Consider the following 9136-nt stretch of genomic DNA (forward strand, 5'->3'; position numbering starts at 1 on the left):
ATATAAAAGGGATGTCTTAAGGTGGGACTTATTGATTGATGACAAGTGTTAAAGCACAATACGAGTTTGAAAATATTGACTTGGCCTAGTGTATGTGATAAGCAAAAGTGAATATGGTTATGGAAATTGTGGTATAGCCCTGGAGGAAAGCCAAATGGTTGACCATGATAGATGTAGTAACCTTAAATGTAGATAAATTGCTTTGATGAAGAAATTTCCAATAGCCACAGCACCGTAGCACTAACTATTTAGCACAGCAACGTTGAAACGGCCCCATTTTTAGCAGCTACAATGCCGCAAGGCTGACTGACTAGCGCCGTAATGGTAAGAACACCTCATGTCTAGAAAACATGACCAAGTTGTGAATGGCATGATGATGAACTTACAAGCTGAATTATAATCATTGGTCTTGATGTTGAGCTTTGTTATTTAGAGTTTTAATTGTTTTGGAGAACGTTTATATGAATGAATTGAAAAGTTTCTTTATTGCCTTATATATTAGCATGTAAGTAAAAGGGAAGTGGGAAAATTCTTGAGATAGCTACATTGAGATAAGCTACAATGTGAAGAATTAAGAGGAACATTAAGTTGACCAAAGCCAAATTTTAAGAAATAAAGGAAACAAGAAATAAAGCCTTGTTAAAGGCTAGGGAAAAAGTGAGTGAAAATTTAGATGAATGTATGAGAAATTCACAAAGTAATGCAAATACTAAGTGAAGGAACTGTGAATGAAGAATTATAAGGTTGGGATAACAAATGAGTTAATATAGCTAAACATTGCTATGAGGATTTACAAATTTTATCTTGACATAGTTGGAAGAAAAATATTAGTGACAAGACAAGGCCAATTATGTGGCATACTAGAAACCTATGAAAATAAATTGAGTTATGAACAAATGAGTATGCACTTAAATATCTTAGAGAATGAGTGTATGCTTTTGGAATGAATGTGCTTGAAAGGCTAATGAACAAATAAGTAATTAAGTGCTTTAGAAATGCATCAAAGTTTTGAAAAGGATGTACCAAACTATATGTGGCAAGTATAATTGTGAGACCTTGACCTTTATAGACTCGTAGCTAGAAGTAAACACGATATCATTGACCAGGGGTAATTTCGTCATTTTTTTAGTGAGCCCCTAAAAGTAAGTTTTTAAATAATATTAAGGCCTAAGTAGGCCTAAGGCATAAATGAATGATGAAAATATGAGTAAAATGACAAAGGAAATAAAACTAATGATGATTCCCAAGGTAGGGGCAAAATAGTCATTTTTCATATCGTGTCAAAATTTTAAGTTTTTGTGAATCCGAGTATTTCTAGACCATTATGGACCTTGTCCTAGTGTTAAAAGAGTAAAAAGATTGCATCAAGGATTGGAGGAGAACAAGCCAACTTGTTAAGGGCATTTTCATAATTTAAGTGGAATTAGATAAGCTTGAGCTATAAATATCATCTTCTAGCAGCTTCTTCTTCTTCTTCTTCTTCTTCCCATCTCACGTTGCTTTCATCCTCCATGGAAGCTTGTTTTGAAACCTCCATAACTTCTCACAAGCTAACTTCAATTTTCATGCTTTTGTACACTTTTGCATAGAACTTTTGTGCTCTTTCACTCTTTCACTTTAAAACCCTTGAAAGGTCTTACTTTCATACTTCCTCTCACTAGCGAGGTGTTTTAAAGAGAGAAAGAGGAAGCTTCTATAATAGCTTGGAAAATTATTGAAAAAAATTTCAAATTTACAAAGCTACCAAGGTGAGTAGTAAATTAGAGTTGATTTTTAAGTGTTGAGAATGGCTAGTGATTAGACTTGTGAGTGTTTTGTAGTTGAGGTTGTTCATTCATTTTAGAGCGATTAGGATAGTGAAAATAGAGAGCTACTTAATGGCAATTGGATGCTAGTTAGGAGATAGCTTTTAGAATTTATAGTTGTGTGAATTGAGTTAATGTGATGCCAATGTGATGATAGGTTCCAATGAAGCCCCACTGCCCCATTAGGACCATTAGAGGAAGTTGGAGTTAAGTAAAGATTTAACGAATATCAGTGTGTGAACTTGCATTTCAAAATTTCTTTGGGAAATGTAGATGTATTTGAGATGAAACATTTGAATGATTTTATCCAACTTTTCCTTAAAAATATACCTAGGGAACAAGCCTTTGGTGAAATGTTTCTATCTTGTGAAAATGAGCCATATAAATGGTTCATGTGTTATCACATTATGTTGATATGTATAATATGCATTGGATGTTCCTTTTTGTGTGATAATGATGACCCAGCTATGTGCGTGTGGGAGTGCACATGAGCTGATGATGACCCATCTATGTGCGAGTAGGGAATGAACATGAGTGGAGTGTGGTGGGATGGTATGCATGATGATGTATATATATATATATATAAATATGTGTGTTATAGAAAGCTCATGAGTATGGTATGTGGTTGCAATACATGTGAATCTTGCATGTTGAACCTTGGAAATTTCTAAGCATGTTCAAGTTGATTTTTGTATTTGCAGCTAAATGGCCTTTTCTTGAGAGAATGAAAACTTGTTGTTGGTGTCTTATTTCTTGCTGCAGTGAGATTCATTCTTGCTGCAGCTAAAAACTCTCAAGTTTGGAGGGTTACATTGGCCTGATTCTTGCTACAGCGAGAAAGTTGCTGAAGTTTCTCACTCAGCAAGATTTATTCTCGCTACAGCGAGAAACATTCTGTCTTGATACCTTCTTGTTTGGTTATTACCCTATTTTCCACTTCTTTAGCACCATAGTTGATCATGGACTTCCAACAGCAAGGAATTAATTAATTAAGTTTGAAATGAGGGGTTTTAGTGAGAAACCCTTGGCTAGTTGAGAAACCCTTGGCTAGCTGATAAATTGAGCCCAAATTTCACTGCAGCGAGAATGCCTTTCCGCTGTAGTGAGGACCCATCATTTCACTTGACTTGCTTGAATGCTATTAAAGTTTTAACTCTTCAAATCCTTTGTTGTTCATGGATCTTTTATCGTCAAGTGATTAATTCATTAAGGGTTAATGAGGGGTTTTAATAAGAACTAAACTAAATTGCTTTGTTTTTGAAAACAAGTGCATCATGATTTCTTTAAACTTTCTTTATCGTTTGCTTGTTCCCTTCCTTGTTCACTCACTAGGTTTATACTCACCGTTTTCAACTTCATGTTTTCAAATCAAGAGGCAGCCGATAACTAGATCGAGGTGTCCTTGTAGATTCGTTTCATTGGTAGGTATCCCGACATTCAATAACTGAACTTTCGCCCTAGTTTCTCCGCTGGAAGTCGAGTATCCCTTTTGTTGTGCATAGACAAACCCAATGTAAATTATTAAGATATATGTTTTAGACAATATAAGTATATTTGATTGGTAATGCCACTATGAAATGGCAATGGTCAGTATTATTTTGAATTGAAATTATGAAATATAACTTTAGCAACTTTTGATGGAATGATGAACAGGTCATATAGATAGGCTTGTTGGGCGTAGTGGGCTATGTCCATTGGGCCCATGCGCTTGTTGTCACGACCCAATTTCTCGAGCCATGACCGGCGCATGAGCTCAATGAGCATAGCTCACTAAGCCCAAGCAAGCCTATCCATTTACCTTTGCTTAACAAATTTATCATATCATGCATACACACACACCTTTTCTCGGGTGTGAACATAGCCAAAACACAATGGCATTATCGATAATAATATACATGCACTATACCAGTCATGTATTTAGCAATTTACATTGCATACACATATTCACATTGTTAGATTGTATTCACAATACAAAAGGACCCATGACTTCCAGCGGAGACATTTACAATAAAAGGGATTACTATCGAATGCCAGACACATACCCAGGAGATGCACTACGGGGACTCCTCGATCTAGGGTCCAACAGTCACCTGATCTGAAAACATGAATTTTTATAAAACGTGAGTACAATACTCAGTGAGTGAACAAGGAAGGGAACAAGCAACAATTAGGGAGAATTTAAAATCATGATGCACTTGTTTCAAAACAATGCAATTTAGTTCATTCCTATTTAAAACCCCTCCAAACCCGAGAGTTTTTCGCTACAGCGAGCATGAATTTCGCTGCAGTGAAAACAGAGCAACAAGAGAAACATTTTTCCTCACTCAACAAAAAGCCATCCTGCTAAACTAATAAAATCAACATAAAATTCATGAAAATTCTCAAAGTATAATGTGTCAAATTTCACGTACATTACAACCATAAATCATTGTCCATCAATTTGTTATATCACACATATTTATATATATATATATATATATATACGTATATACCCATCATCATCATCTCACCAACCCATCATCATCATCACCAGCTCATCATCATCATCACCAGCTCATGCGCACTCCCTACTCGCACATGGCTGGGTCATCACCGGATTATGCGCACTCCCTACTCGCACATAACCGGGTCATCCTCGGCTTATGCGCACTCCCTACTCGCACATAGTCGAGTCAACATAATTACACAACATTATATTCAAGTGTATATGTATATCAACATAATACAACCACATAGAAATCCATAATAACCACATTTCATAACATAAACCTTTTCTCAAAAGCTTGTTCCCAAGGCATTCATTTTCATGAAAAATTGCATAAAATCATTCAAACACTTTGTTCAAAACAGTCATATTCCCAAAACAATTTTGATAGGCAGTCCACTCACAGGTGTCGAAAATCCGGATTCCGGGTGAACTCTGACTAATAGTCCTCAGGCGTAATTCCTTTGCCTTTTCCGGACGTCTCACCACCTTGACAAATAACAAAGTCGAGGAATTTACTATATTGTCCCTAAATTGATATAAATTAATTTAAACTACTAATGCTTGATATGTAAATGCAAAAATATGTCCGATTACCGCTTAATCACGGTATCGATTAAATTCGACCGATCACCCGATTAATCGGCGATTGTGTCCAAATCACCTCCAAATTAATTCATTTCTCCTCTAATACCTTAATTTACCACATACATTTAAATAAAGCCAAATTCAGCATTAGAACCCTCACAATTCCTTATAGAAAAAATTTGGTCATTTGGTGCACTAGCATCGAATTTTTTTCTACATAACCGTTTCACCTTAATTCATCATTTTCCATGCCATTTTCCTTGAAATAAAAACAATCCCCCATTGATATTCAGCCCTCATGGTTCGGCCAACAAGGAACCCTAGAGAAATTGAATATTTCTTTTGTGTTTTTGTTCATAACCATGCTTAACTATCCCTAAACACTAACATAGTCTAAAATCAAATTATTCCAACAACAATTCCTCTTCCATACCCATTTTTCAGAATTGAATTCATCATGATAACTCAATATTCAACCATGGAAATCAAGAACAAAAGCATGGGTAAGCTAGGTATCAAGGAGAATTAAAGAAATTTTAACTTACCTAGCTTGTTTCCTTGATTTCTTCACTTTTTCTTTGAATTTCCACCTAGGTTTTCTTGTTTTTCCTTTTGTTCTTCCTTTTTTCTTGTTGCTGGATGTCTAGGCCGAATATGGTGAGGGAATTGGGGATTTAATGGGCTGATTTCTATAGAAAATAATAAAATAATCAAGCATGCCATGTGTCACATGCTTATTGGCCCAATTTTTAACTTTTTGACTTTTTCTTCTTAATTTTCCACCACAAATATTCTGGTATTTATCCAATCCTACCACAATTAAAATCCCTTGGTCTTGACAAGTGCTGGGCCGAAAATTTTACTGATTTGCCCCCGAGACAAAAAAATTACGATTTTGCCCTTATACTCCGAAATGTACCGGAATCTCATTATTTCTACTTTTCAACCTAAAATAACACTAATATTGATCAATATTAACCAAATGGGGCAAAAATTGTTTAAAAAAATTTTCGTTTAGTCCTCTAGTGTCAAAATTACCATTTTGCCTTTCTGCTCCATAAATACCGGGAATCACAATTTTTCACTACTAAACATCATTTTATACTCCAATAATCATAATTATATTTCATATAATTATTCTTGGTCAAATGTGATCAAATCTTGGCTAAAAATCTCCATTTTATCATCAAATGGTAAAATGACCATTTTATCCCTAGTCGGTCAATTTTCTGATGGACTCCAAACTGGACCTTTAACTCCAAATCACTATTCTAAGCCATTCTGTTGGTTTTAAAATTTTCAAATTCCTCTTAGAATTTCTATTTGAACTAGTTCAAGGCTCGATTTAACTTAGTTGTACCACTCTGTACAATACCGTCTTTTAATCGAGCTTGACAGGGTCTCACACTTGTCATGTCCCGAAATTTGGGTCGTGACAATAATAGTTGATATTATTTTGGAATATCTTATATGCATGATGATGCAATGTGGTATTTGAAACTTGCTAAAGAGCCTAATGGCTAAACCACGGGTTATGTGGTCATATGTTGTTAGACAAAAGATTAAGGAGGTATTCACAAGGAAATACTCAAGAGGAATCCTGTTATGAATCTTGTGAAAACAAGCAGTAAATTGTGTAGTTACAAAAAGGAAGCTGTAAGTTGAAAGTGGATACTTGCAAGGACATTGAGAAGTACTTAAGTAGAATCTTATTTCAAGTCTTGCAATTACAAGCATTGACTATGTAGATGCTAAAAGGAAAATAATGACATATTGGTATATAAGGATGATACAAAGGATCATTCAAGGTACTTGTATTAATGAAGTTAGTTAATGAAAACCTCCAAATGTACTATGGAAATTGGAATTCGAAAATGCATGAGGCATGCATGATTCAAATGAGCCTAAGTCTTAAGTGACTAATTAATATCGAAATGCAATAAGGATATAATATATATGTTTGAGGTATGAAAGATAATTGAGAAATGAGGATGACTTTTAGGAAATATGGTATTACATAAGATGCAATGATCAAGTAAAGATGAATCTTGAACGATCAATGAGATTATAAAGCATATACAAATATTGGATTGCAATTTGATAAAAATGATGTTTAGCAAGTGAGATGTGATTAATGATATCGTGATGCAAAAGGATATATATAGTACACTAAAACTTATGCATAGAATTGGAAATGATAAGAAAATCGTATAAGCATGTAAATGATGTGAAGTTATGCATAAGCATAATGAGAATACGTATGGATTACATAAGAGATAACTTATGGTAGGATGTAAGTGAAATGGTAACTTAAACATCCAAAGGGTAATCTAGAATTGATTATACCCTAATGTTTATGGATTAAACTTAATTTATAGAGATGAAATGGAAAGGTAAATTATAAATGTCGAAATTAAGAAAAGCGAAAAGGGAATCATGTGTTATAAGAATATGATATTTAATCTTGGTTATGGATTGGAACGAATAAAGGGAAATTTAGTCCAAACGCATTTGACACAAGGATTCCTACACATGGTGATGAATGTTGACATTTAAATGTGCGTGTACATACGTATATGTGGAGTTGATTATGTGACCAACTAAAGTGAAGAATTATTCTTAATGATTTGAGATTTGAACTCAATATGTTTGATGAGTTGTAAAGATGATACAATGTTAAGAGATCTCATCAAAAATTGAGCTATGTTGACATAAGGAAATTTTGGAGCAATAGTCGAAGAAGGAATATCAAGAAATGGAATCTGTAGTATGGTTAAGCCATACAAGATGGATTAATATGATTGAGATGTAAGAATTAATGAAGTGCTATATCATAGTTATATTAGACTCTCCATAAGGCAATAGCGCAATGGATGGAAAATAAATGGTGATATTATAAGTGAGTAATTAGAGAAATTGATTAAGGAAGATGAATTTTAATTTTGTCTATAATGATCAAAATGTTCTAAGTCATAACAAAGATAATATATTTTGAAACGGTAAGGATTAGAACTAATGAAAAGAATTTGATGGTGAATGGAAGAAATTACAATCAAAGTTAAAGATTGGCAAGTGAGTTGCCTTTGCACATGATGTTAATTGCATGGAATTAAGAATGATGTAGAAGTTTGAACCTTTGAACGTGCAATTAACGAAAAAATTATGAAGATTTGAATTGCATAAATGGAAGATAAGCAAAAAGTATGAGGGAACAATTGAAGGCTTTAACCTTCCCTAATGTTGAAAATATGTATAGGAATGAATATGGCATGCTTATAATGCTATAATTTATGTAGTAGTGTATGGGGATAAGATGAATGAATGTCGATAAGCTTGACAAGAAATGAAGTAATGAGATGTTTATCAGAAATATATAAGCATGATTTGTGATTAAGATCGATATGATTGAGATTGAGCTATGTTTAAGGTTAATAATAGAGTTAAAGGTGTACTTGGGATCTTAGTGATAAGAGAGAACAACTGTTGAAGGGTATCGCTATTTTGATTCAAAGATTATAATACAATAAGTTACGTACCCTAAACTTGTAAAGTGTTCTATTCAAACTGAAACTAAACAAGGTGGATAAATCAAAATTCCTATGAAGAAGGAAATGAAATAAGACCATAGAGTGAGATTAATAACCCGACGCCAATGTGAATTCAGGGACGAATTCTTTTTAAGTGGGGGAGATTGTAACACCCCATACCCTTGTAAAGAAGCCAATACGACCATATCGATAGGACGAGGGTCAATTGAAGCTAAATTAAGTGCGAAAGAGTTGAGACGGGTGGAAAGAATATTTTAGAATAAAATATTTCGCACGTAAGAATATAATAATAAAATAGTAATATCTTATCGATGGTGAATTAGCGAGTTAAAAGGTAATTTGGAAGTTAACCACGACAAAGTGAGACATTTTGGGAACCGAGGAGACAAGTAGAGAATTTTGGAATAAAATAATATTTTATCAATAAAATAATATTAAACTATTAATATTTTATCTATTATTGAAATTAGTCATGAAGGGGGACTGTATGGCTTATCTAAATGGGGGAGAAGAAATAAGGAAGAATTTTGAAGAAAAACGACGTTAGTGGGGCCCGTGTGCCTTCCTTAAATAAAGCAAGAGAGGGTAAGTAATATTTAAATAATATAGTGACACCTTGGTGAAGTGTGAATTTAATATTTTATTTGTACAAGTGTCAAAGAAGAAAAATAGAAGGAAATTGGAACTAAAGGGATGATGGGAGGACCTAT

At 33.9% G+C, this 9136-nt stretch overlaps 1 long non-coding RNA gene across 1 annotated transcript; it reads right to left on the reverse strand.

Annotated features, from left to right (window-relative positions):
* Positions 3863-5453, reverse strand: LOC108660892. The gene is made up of 3 exons (XR_001926595.1): positions 5424-5453; positions 4695-4779; positions 3863-3900 (listed from the first exon to the last, which is right to left on the reverse strand). It is a non-coding gene; the product is annotated as an uncharacterized LOC108660892 (long non-coding RNA).

This window comes from Theobroma cacao, chromosome 2, assembly GCF_000208745.1.
Source record: "Theobroma cacao cultivar B97-61/B2 chromosome 2, Criollo_cocoa_genome_V2, whole genome shotgun sequence".
NCBI classification, from domain to species: domain Eukaryota; kingdom Viridiplantae; phylum Streptophyta; class Magnoliopsida; order Malvales; family Malvaceae; genus Theobroma; species Theobroma cacao.